This window comes from Planococcus citri, chromosome 4 (assembly GCF_950023065.1).
Source record: "Planococcus citri chromosome 4, ihPlaCitr1.1, whole genome shotgun sequence".
NCBI classification, from domain to species: Eukaryota; Metazoa; Arthropoda; class Insecta; order Hemiptera; family Pseudococcidae; genus Planococcus; species Planococcus citri.
Genome location: NC_088680.1, coordinates 63,411,137 through 63,432,854, shown reverse-complemented (window position 1 = coordinate 63,432,854; position 21,718 = coordinate 63,411,137). Strand labels below are relative to the sequence as shown.

The window sequence follows — 21,718 nt, the reverse complement described above, 5'->3', positions numbered from 1 at the left end:
TTTAAAACCAGTGGTAGTGACAGACACTGTTCAAAATCAGTGTTTGTGACACACACTGTTTAAAATCAGTGTTTGTGACAGACACTGTTTAAAAACAGTGGTAGTGACAGACACTGTTTGAAACCAGTGATAGTGACAGACACTGCTTAAAACCAGTGGTAGTGCCAGACACTGTTCAAAACCAGTGTTTCTGACAGATACTGTTTGAAACCAGTGGTAGTGACAGACACTGTTTAAAAGCAGTGGTAACGACAGACACTGTTTAAAAACAGTGCTAGTCATAGTGACAGACACTGCTTAAAACCAGTAGTAGTGACGGACACTGCTCAAAACCAGTGTTTGTGACAGACACTGTTAAAACCAGTGGTAGTGACAGACACTGTTTGAAACCAGGGGTAGTGACAGACACTGTTTGAAATCAGTGATAATGGCCAACACTGTTCAAAATCAGTGTTTGTGACAGACACTGTTTGAAACCAGAAACCAGTGGTAGTGACAGACACTGTTTAAAAACAGTGGTAGTGACAGACACTAATTGAAATCAGTGTTTGTGACAGACGCTGTTTAAAAACAGTGGTAGTGACAGGCACTAATTAAAATCAGCGGTAGTGACAGACACTACATAGAATCGGTGTTTGCGACAGACATTGTTTAAAATTGATTTTTTGAATTTTTTCTTTAGATAAATGTACTTAAATCATATTTTGGTGAAAAAAATTCACTTGAGGTGTCCCTGTCAACTTGTAAATCGACTCCAATTCCGATAAATTCTTTGAACAGGTCGAGGATGAGTAACAATTCGATTTTCAACTGCTCAAATTAATTTTTATACTTTCTGGATAAATGTTAAAATTCTAGAAAAATTGAAAATCACGCCGATGGAGCCTCCAGAATGGCCAAAAATGTTGAAATTCGGTACTAAAGAGTTGATATTATAGTTTCAGGACTAATTCACATTATCTTACCGATCAAGTAGATATTTTAAAAGAAACAAATGAAAAAACAAAACACCTTAAATCGCCAAAATGAATGAACAATTTTTAAAATTTCAAAAATTCGCAAAAAATAGCCACTCGGCTTAAAATTTTAAATTACAAAAATTGGATTTTTGAGAGTTCATAGAACGACGAAAAGCAAATAAAATTATGATCTATGAGGCTTTAGTCATGTATAAATTTTATCGAGTAAGGAGATGGCTTTTGTCACGTGATTTTGTCCATTTTCCAGAAATTCAATTTTTTCACACTTTAAACAAAATGATTCATGATTTTATGAATCTCGCCAGGAACAGTACGCTGTATGTAACTGATATCGTGTAAAACGGGAAATAAGGATGTCCCTCCCCCCCCCCACCAAGACAGGAAAGTTTAGGAGAAAAGTTGAGACTTTTTGGGAACAACTGAGTGCGTTGGAAAATAGGAAATTTGGGGAAAAAATGAAGAAATTGTGTGTGCAGGAAAAATCAAAGAATTAGAGTAAAAAGTTGGAAAATTCCAGTCTCACCCCCCTCCCTCTGCCCTCCTCTCAGGATCGAATATATTTTTTTCAATTTCAGATTTTAAATTTGTAAAGAAATGTGCGTTTCTACTCTCGCTTTGGATTCAAGATTCACCTGCCATAATCGATTAAGAATGTTGAATTTATCACAGGATTTTTCAGTGCATTCCGTTCTTTGCACTTCCATGTTAATTGAGTATTATTTCAGTCTTCCCATGAACTTCTATAATCAACATTTCTGAGTCTCTGTGCCTCTACTAAACAGTAGATAGGTATATTTAACACCATTGAAAAAAAATCTGAATTATCGAACATATATGACTATTACAGCCACTGTGCATTGTTCAAGCACAGTTTCGCATTAAGTAAACTGCATTTATATAGCGAACACATAAGAATCAACATGAAGTCACTTTACACGTAATTAAGTATCAGTTGTTATACACAGGTATCTACCTCTAATAAGGTAGATATACCACTGTGTATACGTGTAGATAGTAAATAACAACTTCGAGTCTAGTTTGCTTGTTATTGTGGCAAAGTAAAGGTAAAGGTATACATTTGTAAACGAATAGTAATAAGTATATAGATACCTAATATAATACGCGTATCTGTTTTATTAAATCTCGATATACCTATTTCATTATCTGATGAATTATTATGTGTATGAAGATTTTTTCTACTATAAATGGAAACGATTCAATATCGCTTTCAGTAAAAAGAACAAATTGCTCTTCTACAGTGTATCAATTATTCAGGGCCCGATATACACGTACATACAAGTAAAAGGAGTGTCACATCAGCAAGCAACAGAACAGCGAAGAACTAGTTCAGGAAAGAATACCTATCTATCTATACTTCCTTCGATTATAGCAGCAAATTACTAATGATAATCGGCGATTGATGTATCAATTTATGTGGGTTTCCATCTTTCAATCCAGTTCGCAGATTACCTATACCAAGTCGAACCTCATTCCTATGCGAAACGGCCACGACCATCGGCGCGAACATTACGAGAGCAGATGTTACGCATTTCGATAAATCGATTCGTCGTTTTGTAGGATATATACCTAATCGAAGACGAACACAACAGATAATTTTCTAACGGCAATGGCGCGATGTCGTGTCCTTTCATTGTAGCACGTGCCGAATGCTTTCTTTGTATATGGCATCGTGTCTCCATTTGCACAGGCTGCAACGATGAACGATGGCGGAGGGTATTCAATTATACAACAGGTAGTTGGACTTTCCACTCGATGTGTAAAGAAAATTACAACCGGCGAGGTAAATTGCTCGTAGCGGATTAATACTACGATGAGGAGAGAATTTCCAACGTGCATGTTTAACCATCGACAATCGACATCACAACAACAACAACGTTGCACTTGAAATTGAACTGGAATGATTCCGTTTACGTTGAATCGACAAATGGAAAACCTGCCGAGTCGATTTTCATGCTAATTTATCTCACTGACTGCCTAATTTCTTCATTAGTGTGTCATCTTCTTCGTTGATTAGGTATCCGTACAGAAGATGAATGAGTCATCTGAACAATCAACGAACATAGAGTCCAGAATTGAAAAAAATGGTGCCAATGAGAAGCAGGTCTATGTATAGGTATATCTTAACACACATTTGATGGATGTGATGTTCTATCGTATAAGCTTAATATACTTATCCAATCCTGTGATAATCTCATCAAAACTCCCAAGCTCACAAATGGAATCATAACCAAGTGATCTTTGACGATATGGTCATAGAGCATTAGAAAGAATCATCAAATGTGGACGAGAACTGGGTGACTTGGTTTTATACGAATGTATTGTACACGTTGCCAGTACCTTATGTCATTTCTAGCTCGGAAATTCTCTTCTGTATCGAACGCATTAAGACTGTGACTGATTGCTAATTTACGTGCGTATAGGTTTTTCTTTTCTGATACGAGCACAGAAATAATTTCCACGTTTTATTTGAATTTGGCTCGGCGCTAAAATCATTTCTCTATCGCGGACTAGTTTCTTATTCTTACTGTTTCATGCCTTGAAATGAGGATTGAGGATTGGTCGAATGATAAATATATATACTCACAGATGTCTGGAATACATGCACTGATAACGTATTTGTTTTTAATTACTGCTACGTAAGGCTCATTGGTTATTCTTGAATGTACAAAATTCGCAGCTGGAGTTGGTATTTTTCACGCTGAGCGAATCAATCTTTTGGAAGCTTTGATCGGTGTAACTTTCTACGTGTTTGGTGATGGGCAAAGGCATATCTAGGCAAAATTTACGCAATATTTTGACGGAATAGAGAAACAGGTCGACGATTTCGAGTGTAGGGAAAAGTACTTACCTACCACATATGCCTTTAGAATAGGCAGGTAGAGGTACCTCTCGTACATATTCGAAGCATGTAATTTATTATTAGCTACATATTTAATAATCATATACCTAATCACTTTTAGATGCGTAGAGTAACTAGGCAGTTTTGCTGTCATAGTGTATAAATTTTTTCCTAGTTGTATATTCGGTGACATACATTTGAGGGAATATTTAAATGTGGGTCAGGAGTGTCCATTTAGACGCTTCGTCCAGATGAAAGTAATTGTTTGAAGGTGATTTTGACGGCTTCTGAAAGGTTTGGTGAAAAATCCAGACGTTTGACGTACCAACAAAAATTCAGGTGCCAGGGTCGCAAGATGCGAACAAGAACAAGAAAATCATCGGGTTTCAAGCGAATGAAAAGAGTCTAGCGTATAAACATTAGCATAGGTACTCGATATCGTACACTGGCTTATTTTGCAACTTTGTCTAGCGAAATAATCTTGAAAAAAAAAAGTTTATTTAGAGTTTTATATGCCACATATACTGCATTATTCGCATCAAATTCTAAATTTGGTTCTGTTGTCACTCATCCTCGATGTAATGAGTAGAAAAGTGACTGTAAAATTTTGAAATTTAATTTATTTTTTTTATGTAAAAATTCGAAATTTGGATTTGACCCTTTGCTTTGGACGTAGTAGATGAAATAAATTTCAAAAATAGATTTTTTATTTCGACTTCAAAATCCTGTTTGACATCTTGAATGTTACATATTTTACACGCAGTTTCAAAATTTTGATTTTGTATCACCTTTAAAAAAAAGTCATTTGTCACTTATTTTTTTTTTTTTGTTAAAAATTTGAGTGGTTCTTACCAAAAAACAAAAAAAAAAAAAAACACGGTCAAATGATCTCAACAAGTCAACAAGACGTAAAAATGATTACCATATTGAAAGGAAGGGCTATTATTTTGAGGCCTTCCAAACGTTACCAAAATGAACTTGCGAGGTAAAAACACCAAGAGACCATCTGAACAAAGACTGAAAGTCAAAGTTCAAAAAATGAAAAAAAAAGTTTGAAATATTTCGAAAAATGTTTAATTCACCTACACGAAAATTTGGAATTTTTTCCACATCTTGTTGAGATAATTTGGCCACAATTTTTTGCTAAACTTCGTAGAAAATTAATTTGGGCCGAAGTTTTTCAATTTAGCATAAATATTCCTCTCAATTTTTGGCGATTTTCAATGACTCTTAGCTCACGCTTGTTTCCAATTTTTTTATGACTCGAGCAATTTTGGACAAAATTTTCTCCAACTTACGATTTTTATCATTTTCTTAGAACAATCTTTTATGAAGTTTTTGATAAATTTTGTACAATTTCACGGATGTCTGGGCAATTTTCGGTTATTTTCATGCCAATTTTATGCGATTCTTATGATTTTTTCATCTTATTTATTACCAATTTTTTATAATTTTTCAAGAATTTCAGACATTTTTTGAGATATTTTGTCAAAATTTCAACATATTATGCTTAGCTCATTTTTTACTGTTTTCATCGTTTCATGAGATTTTAACAAATTTTAAGCAATTTTATAGTTGGCATGTCACTAATTTTAAAAAAAAAAACTTTTCCATCAGATTTTATGGTGAATCAGGGTGATTTAAATGCAAATTTTCAGTCATTAAAGGAGGTGCTTTTAATGTTGAATTTTACAAAATTTTATTCCAGATGTTGAATTGATTTTCAAGTAATCAGCAGAATATTCCAATGGCCCTTGAAAATTATTTTGAATATCTGGTGACATTTTGGTGAATTTCTTGGTAAAAGATTCACCAGAAGTCCCCCCCCCCCTTTTAAATTTTTCAAAACTGAGAAATCGAAACATTCACTGGAGGGTCCAAAACAGCTGAGTATATGAAGTTACCATCTCACCAACAGTTTCAGCTTTTTACTTCAATTTGATTAAATTTTGATTTTTTTCATGAAAAATCAGCCAAATTTGAACTTTTAAAATTCGTAAGAATCCAAAACATGAAAAGCAGAGTAAGTATTTTTAAAAAAATAAAATTTTGACAAAAATGGCTATTTTTTGAAAATTTTTGAAAATTCCATAATTTATGATGGTAAAGTGGGGTAATTCTGATGGCAAAATTCAAAATTTTAGCAATTTCTCATTTTTTGGATTTCTTGTACATTTTGGGGCAAAAATGATGAAACAACTTTATTCCTACATCCTTCAGCTACACATTGACTATATCGAAGAGTGATTTGTGCGGAGGCTTCATACATACGTAATTGAAAAAACATTTTGGAAGGTCAAGTTATCGGATGCACCCCATTTTTGGGGTAATTCCGATAACGAATTTTATAAGTAATTCTCCTGGAGTAATTCCGAGCCAGTAATGTTGAAATATACCATTTATTGCATACTTAGGTTTTTATTTCATGTAAATTGAATCATTACCCGCGTAGCACAAGCGATGCCAAAGTCGATGGAAAAGACGAGATCTCTAATCCGTCACTTGTTGACACGACATTTGTTGACACCAATGTCGATAAATGACGAGTGAGAAGTTGATATCAAAATCGACTGTCGTCTCCCTTCATTTTTTGTCTCGACGAGGTCTCGACATTGGTGTAATTTTTTTGAGTCTAACGTAAGCAAATTTTGATTGAAAAATGTGCGAAATGTGCCCAAACCTCTTTTTTTGATTCAAGTAAAATTATTCTCAAAAGTATTTCCCCCAAAATATTTTTTTTGAAAGAAAAAAAGTTGCCCTCAGTAGGGATTGAACCTAGGTTGCCATCACTGCTGTCACGTTCTCTAACCACTAGACCATTGCCGATGTTGAGTGGAATAGCCTCAAAAGAATATTCAGTCCATCTTATTCTGGACTTAGAAAATGTTTCTTATTGTATTGTCGACTCTGACATCGACAAATGAGTCGGCAACACTTCGAAATTTCTAAAAAAAATTTATAGATCTTGTAATCGACATCAACTTCCTCATCAATATTAACCAGATGTTTGATGTCGATTACAAGATCTACAGAAGTATCTACTCGATGACGACATTTTGTAGATACTTTTGTAGACCCTATAATCGATATCGAAATTCAGGTCGTCTTGCTGATACCAAAGTTGATGACAATTATTAGATCGACAAAAGTAACTATACATAATCAAAATTTTTGTAGATGCTTTTGTCGATCTTATAGTCGACATCAACTTCGGATCGACAAGACAATCTGAATTTCGATATCGATCATGGGTCTACAAAGATATCTACAATGTATCAAAATCTTGCACATGACTGTAGATACAAATGTAGACAGCAATGACGACCATCAGCATTTTCATCATAATTTTTGAAAAAAGTGTCAATTTTTAATTAATCATCTTAAACGTAGTTAGATTAACCCCTTTGTGGATAATGTTTGGACTTTTTTTAATCAACAATCATGTAAAATCATGTCGATACTTTTGTCGAGGCCCAGTGCTACGCGGGTAGAACAAAAATTAATTTTTTTTACAAATATGCATTTTTGAGGCATAATTTTTGAAAACTAGACTAACTAGAGAAAAAAGCCCCCTTTTGAGGGGTTTCTTTGAAAATTTCGACCCCCCCCCCTCCCAAAAAATACTACATCAAAACAAGGGTGGTCCTTATTTTTGAAATTGGGATTTTTTCCGCTCCCACCCCCTAAAGTAGTGACCTCGGGTGAGAAAATAATTCCCTATTTTTTATTTTTTCCATTTTCGAAAAATTCAAGCTGTGGTGGGCCTCTCAATTTTCAAAAATTTAAAAAAAAACTAATTCAAAGAAAAATGTTCAAAATTTCAAAATTTCGAGTTCCATCGTCTCTAAAAGGTCCCTTTTAAGTAAAATAGACTCTCATGACGATTTTAGCCCCCTCCCATGAAAACCAAGCTGACCCCACCAGAAAAGCTAAAATACAAATTTCAGCTATTCTGGTGGGGTCAGCTTGGTTTTCATGGGAGGGGGCTAAAATCGTCATGAGAGTCTATTTTACTCAAAAGGGACCTTTTAGAGAAGATGGAACTCGAAATTTTGAAATTTTAAAAATTTTTCTTTGAATTGTTTTTTTTTCAAATTTTTGAAAATTGAGGGGCCCACCGCAAGCAACCCGAATTTTTTGAAAATGGAAAAAATAAAAAATAGGGAATTATTTTCTCACCAAAAAGGACGCCACTTTGTGGTTTTGGAAGGAGGAAAGGCCAAAAACAACCAATTTTAGGACATCTCACATAATATAGGCCTATGAATTTCAGCCATTCTGGGGGGGGGTCAGCTTGGTTTTCATGGGAGGGGGCTAAAATCGCCATGAGAGGTTTCTTTACTCAAAAAGGACCTTCTAGAGATGATGGAACTCAAAATTTTGAAATTTCAAAAATTTTTCTTTGAATTAGGTTTTTTTCAAATTTTTGAAAATTGAGGGGCCCACCGCAGCCCGAATTTTTCGAAAATGGAAAAAATAAAAAATGGGTAATCATTTTCTCACCCGAGGTCACCACTTTAGAGGATGGGAGCGAAAAAAAATCGCACTTTTTTTTGCCATGTAGTTAAGGACCACCCTAATCAAAACAGAGAAAAAAACATTGCAGGGCAATTTTGCTGGGGCTATCGGAATTACCCCACAGCATGAAAAATGATCGACATGTTTAATAATTCAATACCACCAAACAAATAATTATAAAAGCAAAATCAAAAGAGGTACTGACACTTTATCACGTATCCATCAAATTTCAACTTCTAAACAGAATTTTTCAACAAGTTTTGAATGATAAAAACTATGTAGTTTCAAAAATGCACTGCTTTTTGCAGCAAAGGTTTTGGGCATTCAGATTTTGAACACTGCACAGACTTGACAAAACGGAACAGATGGACCATCTGATCATTAGTGGGCGTAGGTTGGCACTAAAACTACCTACTTTCTTCGTCATTTGTGCCAAAATGTGTTTTGCAACAAAGCTAGGGCTTGCTATCGGAATTACCCCACTTTACCTTACATATTTTGGCGATTAAAGCGTTTTTTTTTTGTTTTTTTACTTCGTACTTAATCAGTGAAAATGATGGAAACAAGTCTTGTGACTATATTATAAACTCCGTAAAACCGAATGTCACCATTTGGGGGCACTTTTGGACGCTCAATCGACGCAATTCTCAATGTTTCTAGTACCTATTTTAAAGTTTTCTTCCAGAAAGCCAATTTCCCTTCTTGGTTTTTCCTGATTTTAAAGCAAAATTTCTAATTCTTCGCGGAATTCCTTATTTTTTTCGAAGAACACGAGAGCCAATAATGTGCTTATCAAATTTTCGATTACTCTGCTTTCTCACAAATTTAGGATGAAACTTGAAATTATAAAAAAATTGAGCTTCAAAAGCATTGCAATTCTGTGAGCCTTTATTTGTGCACTTGAATTGATGAAAAAAGTCCTTCAACTTCAAAATTTTTTTTCATCTTTCTTTTCCCACAGATTCTCAGCTAGATTGCACAAAGTGCTACTTGTTCTCTCAACGACCCCTCTCCCTCATCCTTCCTTTCCTAATCCAAATAGAACTAAACTCGCTCCCCTCGCCCAAAAAAAAACTCACTCAAAAAGAAAAATCGAACTGGACACTGGCCTTTTCAATAATCTTCCGCTGCTTATATTGTTTTTAGATTTAGATTTAATGACACTTGTAATTTTGTTGCTCAATCATCACAATATGCGTATGCTGTTGTTGGAAAGTAAGAAATATCCACTCAAACTGATACTTACATGTTGTAAAATCTGTAACCACCAGTGTTTGAAGAAGTCGACATGAAATGAAATACGACTTAATTGAAAAACACACGGTATACCCAACTACTTGCGAGTTATACCTATTCTCGTATTCAATTACACCAAGTTTTATATGCATACGTTGGTAAGTATTATTTGCAAAGAAATAAATTTCACCTTTCGTACGACTAGGTACATTTACAGCAGGTTCGAATTCGCTACTTTGTACGAGGAAGCAAAGGAAACAAAGATGGAAGGAAGTAAAATACGAGTACGACGTTGTGGCGATGTCGGCGTCTGCATTTATTCGGCCCATAAGGTGGCGTTTTGTAGCGCACGTTAATTAACCACTTCACGCATAATTATGCATTATAACTCGGCTATTTGCTCATTTATGAAATTCATTTAAATGTTCTTATCGCTTCAATGACCCATATAATAGAGTACCTACGCCGTGGCAGCAACCAGCGATTTAAACGTTGTTTATTTTGAGTAAAAATGAATACCTAGACTTAGAAGTACTAAGTACATTTTGAGCTGAAAAGTACAAAGTATCGTATGAAGAATGAATACATCGCTGAGTGACCTTATCCTCGTACCTGACATTTTTTTATTGGACCGTTACCTAACGAGACCAAATACTTAGAAAGGTTATCTGGTCAAGCACTTGCCACTCGAATGATAACGAAGACATCCGAGCGATTAGTTTCTTTCCCGCTCCAACCACTTGTTAGAGAAAGGTGGGGTACGGGCTGAATTTAATTTCAACGATTATAAATCAAATGCCAACATCGAACGACGAGAACGATTAAAACGAAGATTTTTAAGTTACATACGACGATTAATGCGCGGTAGATCGTCGCCATCGAACTACTCTTGGCAAATATTTTATAAATTACTTACCTATCGTTCGATACACACGAACCAAAGCAATAAGCAAAAGTACTAAATAAGCTCGTTTTATACTTTTTTTTTTCCGCCTCATCTTCGACACCCTTGCAAACCCAACAGTCCAACAGGTGAAGTGCGGTTGTCGGAAATGCAATCTTATAATAAATATTAAACCGACGTGCATGTAAGTAAGTTAAGTAACTATTCGTAATGGTTGCGAGCGACGATGCCCTCATCATGATTATTTCAAAATTTCCATTACCATTAATGCTTTCTCGATCATTAGAGCGAGAAGAATTTTCAAAAATAAATTTTTTTAATAGCCAAGGTTCATGAACCTGACCGTTTATGGTGGCGTCAGTATTTTCAAAGTTACGCACCGGTATGTACAGTGAAATTCAATGTGTTACTGTCGTATTCGTATTCCCCCTTCCCCCTCCCCCTCACTTTTTCCCTGCTGTCAGTCTACTAGCTATTTTTCTACACAGCGAATTTAGTAATTCGTGAGGCACGGCTGGCGTTTATAATGATCGCCTCGACCGAGTGACTGACGACGAATAATTGCTTGGGTAAAACTTTCGGACAATGAACGTTGCACATTACGTTACGAACTGAGGTATCCGTCTGATCGAGAGTTGACCTTTTAATCCTGTAATAAATATCGAGATGCAAGAAAGTAGTGGCAAGGTCGTAAAGGTAACCGAATATCCATCTACGAGGCGATGCCTCAGTCAAAATAGATCCGCGAGTGTTAAATATTTTCACCAATTGTCCTACAGGGTATAATGGAAGGTATAGTGTGTCTCAAAAGTCGAATAGAAATTCTAATAATCTTTTGAGCAGGACACGGTGTTATTATAAGACTTCTTCTGAGATTAATTTTCGGAGGCCGATGAGAAAGACATCAAGATTTACATATAGGGTGTTCCAAAAATCATAAAACATAATTTGACTCTGGACACATTTGAATAGAAAGGGTGACTGAAAATCACTTCCGAAATAAAATTCCGCCATTTCCGGACGTTCTAGACCCTTCAACTCGATTTTAGATTTTTTAGGACTGGATTTTAAATTTCTTTCGAAGGTGGTAAAATCAAATTGGGTATCTGAAAATCGAATTTTGGGTCATTCTCAAATCGATTTTAATCATTTTTTAAGGCAAAAATTGGCACATGATAATTATTTTTATATTTTCAAAAATTGAAAAAAAAATCTAAAAATAAATTTAGGTATATGTGAAATTAGGGTTATGGAGGGGGGAGGGTCTCAGACCATGTTTTTCTCAGAAATTGCAGTACTGCTCAAATGGAAGGCGGATGCTTTGAGTTCTTCCTATGTGAAGTGAGAGTGACTATACCTACTTTTTCAGTGAGTCAAATTTCATCTCGATTTGAGAGATCTTTGCGACAAAAAAATTATCAATGAACCTTGCACTATTCATCCAAATCTACAAAAGTCTTCGATACTCCAACTTCTACAACCAAAACTTTCAATAAGGACCGCACTTGAACTGATACTCTTTGAAATTTGAATTGAACAAGATCAAGTTAGATTAAGAGAACAAGTTCCAAATTCTTTTCTCACAAACATTTTTGATGATTTTTTAACCATTCTAGAGTCTCTAACAAATTTTAAAAATTTTCCAATTTAAAATTCTAGACAAATTGAAAATCACGCTGATGGAGCCTCCAGAACCAGAATTGTCAAAAATGGTGACATTCGGTTCAGAAGAGTTGATTTTAGTTTCAGGACTAATTCTCATCATATCATTTTTGGGTAATTCTCAAAAAAAGTTTAAATTTCTGTACTAAAATTTTTCGAAAATGAAAACCTTTATTTTGATTTTTTTTCAAAAGGGACTTGATTCTAGGCATACCCAGCACCCCAAAAATGACTTCAGGCCCAAGTCATCTTCAATAGGGGCGGGGGGAGGGGCTTTAAAAAAATTGGTGTCACATGTTGAAAAAAAAAGGCTGTTCACTACTTTTGGGTAGGTATAGGTACATATAACTGGAGCAGTTATTAGTAGCTTTAGCTCACAAAAAGTTCATCAAGTAGGTACCAGGTACATTTTAATGGGAGTATTCAAACATGATAAGGTAGGTACTTTCCTTCGTCGTGGACAAAAAAATCATGATAGCCACGACGAAATACCAAACTGTACTATCCACGACGTAAGAAAAAAAGAACTAGAATTTGTTTTACCGGTAATAGAATCAATAATTTTTCAATTTTCAAAGTTGTGGTCATCAAGTACTTACTATTTGAATATTTTCTTTTTTTTCAAGAAAAAAAATGTCTCTTTTAAACGTGAGAATGATAAGCCACGGCGATGGATCTGGAAAATGGTAATCTGTACAATGTGAAATGGGCACTGTACTGCTATCACTGAAACAATACAGTGTAGCCATTTCACCGCAAAAAAAGTTGAATAGGAGAGCCAGGAAAAAATAAACAAAAATTGGCCACGGCGATGGACAAAAAACTGGTTACATCACTTTATGACCTCGGTTTCAGGGTATAAGCATCATTCCAAAAATTTATATCAGTTCTGTCATTTACTCTCATATCATATACAATAATATGTACCATTTCTTTTTTTTTTTTTTTTCAGAAAAAGTGATACTTGGTGTAATTTATTTTTGAAGATGAAGTTGAAAAATTTAAGAGGTTACAGGCCACGACGATGAAGTTTTCAGGGTTTGGGGGGACTTGACCCATAGTGGAGGGGGGTTGGGGGTCGTTAAACTATATGCACGTGATGCCCGAGTTGGTATCTACACAATACCACTGAAAAAAATTTCAATTGTCAATAGTATTCAAGTAAACCCCACCTGTTACATGGTTTTTAAATTTTTTTTGAGAATTACATTTTTAATGATTAAGAATACATTTTTTTAAACAAAAAAACAAAAAAAAACAGCTCAACTTGCCAAAATAAATGAAATGATTGATTTTTGAATTTTTAAAAATTTGCAAAAAAATAACCATTTTACAAAAATTATATTTTTTCAACAATTGGATTTTGAGAGTTCATTTATGTAGAACGACTGAAAGAAAATAAAGTCATGCTCCACAAGGTTTTAATTGTTTATAAATTTTATCAAGTATGGAGATGGATTTTGTCAGGTGATTTTTATTCGTGAATGAGAAATATTTTTAAAAAAATTGAAAGCGTAATCGACTCAGAAGCTTCCATAATGATTCGCATGAGATCAAAAAATGTGGAGAAAAAATTTGGTGGTGTTTGCTCTAGAAAGTTTTGTTTACTTGTTGAATCTCGCAGTAATGACCAAGAAGCGTCCCAGATTGAGCTATAAAAGTGTGAAAATTTTAAATATGTACATCTACATATGGTCACATCCCCCTCCTGGAAAGAGGTGAAATGTCATGATGAGCTTCAAAACTAGGTACCTATCTTTGAATAGGTACTAAACATAGGAAACTGGACAAAAATTTCAAAGATAGAAAAATTTTTGAACTGAGAAAAGATGTTTCAGGCACAAAAGTGCATTTTTAGATTTATGGTAATTTTTTGAAAATCAAACTTTGGCCAAAAATGCAGAAAAAAATCATATTGCTATAATGACCTAGAAAGCAGAAATTAATCATTCGTCTTACTTTTTGAACTTCTGAACCGATTCAAAACTGTTTCGGAAAACCACTTGAGCAGTTCATGAAACCTCTGGCAAATTTTCAAAAGTTGAAATGTAAATCCAGGATTCGATGTTGAAAATCTAAAATTTACTTCATCTCCTAATCTCAACACGTTATTGTGTCGATTGGAGGTTCTTTCACGCTATTCTGGAACCTCCAGCCATATTTGGAAATTCCAGATTTTCAAAAAGTGTCATAAAAAATGCCCAAATTAATTTTAGAACGTGTATATGTGATCTATTTGATCAAACATATTTTTACAAATTCAATTTCTGCCATCTCAACTTTCAAACAATTTTTGGAGACCCAAAACTGCTCAAAATAATTTGAAACCGTTTCCAATAAAATTGGGTGAAGACTAGGAAGGGGTTCAAAAATAGAATACCTAGATGCATTCAAATCTTCAGCTTTCTAGGTCATTAGTGATATTTTATTGTTTTTTTTTTTTTTGAAAATTTAACCCAAATTCGATTTTTAAAAATTTACCAAAAATCGAAAAATGCACCTCAGCATCTGAAACTTTGACTGGCGATGTATTTTTCCCAGCTATTTTAATTTAGCTTTATTCGATTCAAAAATGTCAAGTACTGGTTGAGATACCTCTCTTGTTTGAAGAAAAACGAATAACGTAGTACCTAACAGAAAAATGTCCATGTAGTTTATAGATAATCCACGAGTAATTTTGATGTCATTCGAACTTGAAACCGTCACTACGGCTTACCTATATAGGACTACATTATTCCATTAATGTAGCAGAAATTATGTTATATTTAATCATTAATCCTTCATTTCCACGTATCGCTTCTTTCTTCCCTGCCCTGCCCTGCCCTGTCCCAACAATCGTGTATGTACTCGTCATCTATACACACTGACACATTAAAGCTCGCAAATTCTATTATCACCTGTGAGGTTTATGTACCTGCAGGTAGAGGTACCTCTGTCCATACTTGCAAAACATGTACTTTTACTTTTACCATACCAAGACCAACGGTAAACAAACTGTTTATAGGTAAAATGACAAAAATTTCCAACGTGTTAAAAAGTGTCTCATCACACGTTGATGTTTTTTTTTTTATTCTCGAGTTTGAACATAATAATGTCTGTACCTATAGTGTATGTCTGAGTAACAATATTTTAAATCCGGTAACTTTAACGAGATTTCGTAATTTTTGCTTTCATAATGGTATAGGTGGATAGGTAAGTATCTTTGGAGAAAGTAAAAGTTTGATAATTTAAGAAAACTAACGGTTAGGTTGTTAGAAAAAACAACAGTAATAACAATAAATGTGTCTGGATTTCAAAAGTAGATGGCTGAGTAGACATTAATAAATGAAAAAAAAATTCAAGGTTGAACTGTCATTTTGGTTTGAGGTAGTAGGGACTTTATGATAGATTGGAGTTTTTGGTGACTCAAGGAGATGATAAAATGTTTAGATATGTGGGTCAAAGAAACAAAAATGCCCAGGTACTGAAAATCTGGTAATCTCAATTTCATCCTTCGTGGAAATTTTGACAGAAGTTCATCTCTCTTGGCAATAGTTTTCCCAGCCTAAATAGAACTAAAATTTATTCCCAACGAAAATGGAATTTTGTCAATTAGGTTCTATTTTATTCTTCCTTCCTTCCCTCCCTCCCTCCCTCCCTCCCCTCTCCTCCTCTGATAAAAATTGAATAAATTCTGAAAGAGAAAATATAATTTAATTCATGATTTTAGGCAGATGAGTTCAATTTACAAATATTTACAATAGAATGAAAATGACAAAACCAAAATTATAAATCTAGAGCTTGGGAAAAGGCTCAACTTCAACTTAAAAAAAAAATAATAAAAATTATGAGTACTTATTTCACGGAAAATCTGATCATTTTTCTGTTTGAAAAAGTTGAAACCCTTCAAATTGATTTATTTACCTAGGCACCTATCTAATAATTCAGTTTTATCAATTCATTATCATTTCAGACTTTTGAGAAATTGGGCTATTATTTTATGATTTTCGTTTTCTGGTTTGTTGACACATTTTTAGAGTGTATCCTACAAATTTAACAATTTTTTTCATTTTTAATCAATATTTATTATATTTGTAGTTTGATCAAATGAGTAATAAAATGAACTACCACAAAGGTAATCTAAAGATATCTCAATTGCCAAATTTGATCTACATAGAATAAGAAGTCAGTTTCGTGTATCTAAATATTTTTCCAAAATTGATACACCCAAATACTCTATACTCATCTGAAACATGATCAGAGAGGGCGAGAACTAGCGTTGGTGTCAGGGCAAAAAAGTTTATGAGGTTCCTCAATAAATTTTTACCTCCTGTAAACTTTTCAATAGAGCAAAAAATTAGATTAAACACAAAAAAAATTTCTGAAGTACTCCATTTTGTGTAAAAAAGTATTGTTTTTCAATAAAAGTTTAGGTAGGTACTGAGATTTTGTTCAACATGCCCACAATGGACCCTCCTATAAGAGTTCCTGAGAATTTGTTGAAACCTCAATTTCTCTCTCTTGCAGGTCACAAAATAATCATGATGAGTAAGTATTTATGAAATTCAGACCTGCAAACATTTTGACAGACGACCCTCTATGACGTTTTTGAACCCCCCCCCCCTACCTCAATTTTCATAAAAAATATATGTATTTAAAAATACTTACTTAATATTTTTGTGAAAGCAAAAAAATACGTTTGAGATTTAATAAAATTCAAATTGAAAAAATTCTAATTTTTGTTTTGTTTCAAAATACAAAAAGGAAGCAGAACTAAAAGTACCTACCTAAAATATCAGGGCAGATGATTTTTTTGATAAAAGTACCAAGTTTGTGTAATGGGTAGGCAAATGTTCCTGCAAATAATATATTTTGAAAATATTCAAGAGCTGAAGTTGATGAATAACTTGTTTTTTCTGGTCAATGTGTAACATTTTAATGCACTTTTGACCCAAATCAGCGTTTAAAAAAATGTGAGAAAAGATCGATTCTAATAATTGAATTAAATAGGTTTGGCATTTATCCCCTTCAGAAATTATTATCATTTTAATCAGTTTTTTGTTTATTTTCTTTGAGGAAAACGTGTCGAAAAAAATCAATTTTTGAGGTAAATTCTTATTTTTAGAATGATCTATACGAATTCAAATTCGTATTAAGTAGATATTTTGTTTTACAGAAAATTTTCTGATAAAGTGGGTAAGTAAGTACCTACTTTTGTTTTAAAAGTGTGATTTCGAATTTCAACGAAGATCTTTTTTCAAAAAAGAGAATCCCGAAATGGAAATTTTCACCATTGAAGTTCATTTTTTGAGATTTCTGTAGAGTTGTTGATTTTAAAAGTGTAATTTCGAAATCGAACGAAGATCATTTTTTTAAAAAAAAGAATCCCAAAAGATTAATTTTCACCATTGAAGTTCATTTTTTGAGATTTTTGTAGAATTTATTTGATTTTAAAAATGTAATTTCAAATTTCAACAAAGATCATTTCTCAAAAAAGAGAATCCCGAAATAAAAATGTTTACATATCGAAGTTCATTTTTTGAGATTTTGGTAGAATTTTTGATTTTAAAAGTCTTGATTTCGAATTTCAACGAAGATCACTTTTCAAAAAAGAGAATCCTAAAACAACAATTTTCACCATCGAAGTTTATTTTATGAGATTTCTGTAAAATTTGTGAAAATTCATCCATGATTATTTTTGAGGCAAAAATCAATAAAAAAATTGTGAAATTTCGCTCTTTTATTTAGCGAAAATTTTGAAAATTTGGTATTTTCTGCGGAATTTTAGAATGTGTGACATTTTAGTGAAAATTCGACTTTTTTCAACAATTTTCGAATTTTTCTAATAGTCATATTTTCGATTTTAGCGGCTGTTGTAGTTTAATTTTGATCAATTCAAGACCAGCAGTAGCAGTATTTTCAGTAACTAATTTTTCATCAATTTTTTCTTCAATTTTCGTCAATATTCCCTTCAACACGATTCATTTGCTATAAATAGGTACGTCTAATTAAATTTAAAAATTCTGAAATGTCTTGAGAAATATTTTAAAATTTCGTTTTTCAATCATTGAATAATCTAAACCCCCCATATTCGTCTAAAAATTACCCAAAAAAGTGAAAACCATGGCGTGGCAAAACTCACCTGATAAAAACCACGTATCAGGTCGGTCCGGTATCCAGCATAATATTTTCGCATTAATGCTTCAAAACACGTCAACTGGACCGCATAAATGACGATATAAAAAACGCACAATATTTCGGACACATTTATCGCAAAACAAACAAATGGAAACAAAATAATGAGAAAAAAAAATCAACGCGATAAACCCAACACACGAGTTAGCATATATAGGAGAAAAACCGAGGTAAAAAAAATATTCAACTCCAAAGTACGTAATTAATTAACGGAGGAAAAAAAACGCAAAAACGCCGACACCATGCAATAAATATTTGCACCGTTAACGGCAACTGCGAGACCAGAACTGAACCATTTTCTCGTCCGAAGAAAGACTGGTATTGAAGAAAGCCTGACTGGAGATGGAAGGCAGCGCTCCTAATGGTATCAGAATGAACTGCAGGATGTACTTATTTGACAGAATATTATACGTAAGTAATGAAGAATAACATGAAAAAAATTCGTACAAACTTTTTATAAAAAAGTATTCAGTTTGTTAGGTACCGTTTATGAGATGAACAGTACGCCAACTGTGCTCAAATGAACGTGAAAGTTCGTAGCGTGCGACGCGACGGGCGACCAGGGACGTCTCGTCTGCTCAAATGTCGACGATAATTATCTCTAGGTGGTCTCATGTACCTCTACGAGTATTATTCAATATCCGCATCTTGCGATTGTTTTCGATCAACGCGTAATCGAGTCGAGAGGTGTTAATTTATTCAAGAAAATCGCTATATCTGACGATTATCAATTATCATATTACGGTGTAATTAATTACTAGTATCTGCATTTCGTCGGGTAAAAGTGAGACTGCGACTCGATCGGTAAATGTTTTCGCGAAAATTAATCAAAAAATGTGTGTAATGATTATCATTTCATTAGTGGTATGATAATTTTCAACACGTTTGTATTGGTTTGGCATCCCGCCAAAAATGATCGATTTTACGCGATTTTTCCCAAGTTCAAAATACTGATGTATTTTTTTGATTAGATCAACGAAGAAGTCCATCTTCGATTTGAGAGAAATCACGATTTTTGAAAAGAGTACGATCGAGACCCCAACACTTCAGATGTTCGCCAGGAAATTGACCCAAATGTGGATAAACTCGTTAATATCAGATCTAGGGTAAGCCACAACTCAATTTGTAGATGTCCCATTCCTTTCTGAGGCGAAATTCAAAATTTCTGCAGGAAGGGATCGAAAATCTTGCTGAGGGCTCCAGAATGACTCGAAATGATGAAATTCGGATTCGTAGGTGTTGGTCTTGGACAAAAAATGGTGATTATCTGACTTTCAAAAATTTCCCTTCGAACAGGAAGTTTTTGGTTTTTAAACATTTTTTTCCTTTATTCAAACGTGTGATGGTCAAAAAAGCTCACTCGACGGCCCAAATGACAATTGCTGGGTCGAGCTACTCTCGTTTGAAAAAATATCACAAATACTGGAGAAATCGAAAATTGCGCTGGAGGCTCCAGAATGGATGAAAGTGGTGGAATTCGTTTTGGGGGGGGGGGGGAATTGATGAGTATGTATCAATTTCAGGACCAATTTCAGTCATTTTTTCTGTGCTTATCAAAATGATTTTTTTTTAAAGAAAAAAAGAAAGCATAATATAAATCGCTGGAAATATATCTTCAATTTTGAATCTTCAAAAATAAAAGAAAATCAATTTTGAATAGCTAAAATTTTGGATATGAGGGATTTGATTTTTTTCAAATTTTAACAAAAAATGAATGATTTTTACAAAAAAGTAGGCTTTTTGAATGATTGGTAATTTTGACTTTAAACAGTGATTATGAGTAATTTTCTGCAATTTTCATAACAACAAGACTTTTTGGACTTTTTTTGGTAATTTTGACAAGGAAGGGTCTCTTTTTTAGTTTTTATATGAGAGTGGATTATTTTTCGCGGTATAACCAAAAGCTTTCGGTTATTACTTTTTTTTTTAACTTATTTTTTTCAATTTAAAAAAAAAATACCCAATTTGCGCCAAAAGCAAGACATTACAGAGCTTTCGATAAAAAAAGAAATTTTCTGCAATTCTGGCCAAAAACGATACTTTTTGGCAACTTTGATGAAAAAATAGTGCAATTTTGACAAAAAATAGTTCTTTTTTACAGTTTTTACAGAGAGATGGGTAGGATTTTTTGTAAATCGATTTTTTGATAATTTTGATTTTTTTAAAAAAAACTATTTTTTATCCAAAATTTTTTCCAAAAAAACAGATTTTTTGCGATTGAACTTTCTAAAAATTTTAACCCAAGAAAAGATGGGTTCTCTGCAATTTTAGAAGAACCAAACTAAACTTTTTGGGCTTTTTTAGTAATAGGAATTTTCTGCCATTTTGGCCAAAAACATGACTTTTTGGCATTTTTGATGAAAAATAGTGCAATTGCCCCCCCACCCAAAAAATGGGCCTTTTTACAGTTTTTAGAAAGAGAAAGGTAGGATCTTTCGAAAACTGTTTTTTTTTTGTGCAGATAATTTTGAAAGAAGCACTGTTTTTTTTTAAATTTTCACCAAAAAGAACATATTTTTGCGATTGGTTTTTTTGAAAACTTTACCTAACCTAAAAAAAGCAAGGGTTCCCTGCAACTTTAGTGTATAAACTAGACTTTCTAGGCTTTTTTGGTAATTTTGATAAAAATGGGTTATTTTTTTAATAGTTTTTAAGTAAAAATAAAATTCTTTGCAAATGGCAAGAAATTAAAATTTAAACTCATTTTTTTGCGGAAATGGGGGCAAAATTCTCTAGAAATTTTGACCAAAAAAAGAGTTTCTGAAATTTTGACCAACAACATGACTTGAGACAATTTTTATTTTAGGTGTAGATAAGTTTTTTTTGACGATTTTGACAAAAAAGCAGGTCTTTTTACAGTTTTCCAAAGGAAACTAGAAGTAGAATTTTTTGAAATGTTGGCGAAATTTTTTGTTAACTTTGATAGAAAATTAATTTTTTTTGCAATTGGCCAAAAAAAAACTCAATTTTTTTGCAGCAATAAGAGGCAAGATTTTCTGGGAATTTTGACAACGAAAAAAAAGGATTTTCTGAAATTTTGGCGAACAACAAGACCTTACCTATGGCAATTTTGATTTAAAAAATGAGTTTTTTTTCACGATTTCGGTGAAAAGAATGGATTTTTTTAGAGTTTTTCAAAGGAAACTGGAAGTTGGATTTTTCAAAATTTTGACAAAAAGGTGAAATTTTTTGTTAATTTTGATAGAAAACATAAATTGTTTTTTGCAGTTGGCAAAAAAAGTCATTTTTTTGCAGCAAGGGGCAAGATTTTTTAGAAATTTTGGCAAACAAGAAGACGGTTGTCTGTCTACCTGTCCGGCCTCTCAGTAGGTAATTCAGTAATTTCGTTTCAAGTTCTTATAATTTATTGTAAGTCAGATTTAT

At 33.4% G+C, this 21,718-nt stretch overlaps 1 protein-coding gene across 2 annotated transcripts in view; it reads right to left on the bottom strand.

Annotated features, from left to right (window-relative positions):
* The window catches only part of LOC135842772 (serine proteinase stubble-like), a 109,478-nt gene extending 90,834 nt beyond the window's left edge, over positions 1-18,644 (bottom strand). For both annotated transcript variants that reach the window (XM_065360399.1, XM_065360400.1), the window contains exon 1: positions 18,282-18,644. The gene's annotated coding sequence lies outside the window, so the exon portion shown is untranslated. The remainder of the gene's footprint in view (positions 1-18,281) is intronic.
* Between the last annotated feature and the right edge of the window lie 3,074 nt (positions 18,645-21,718).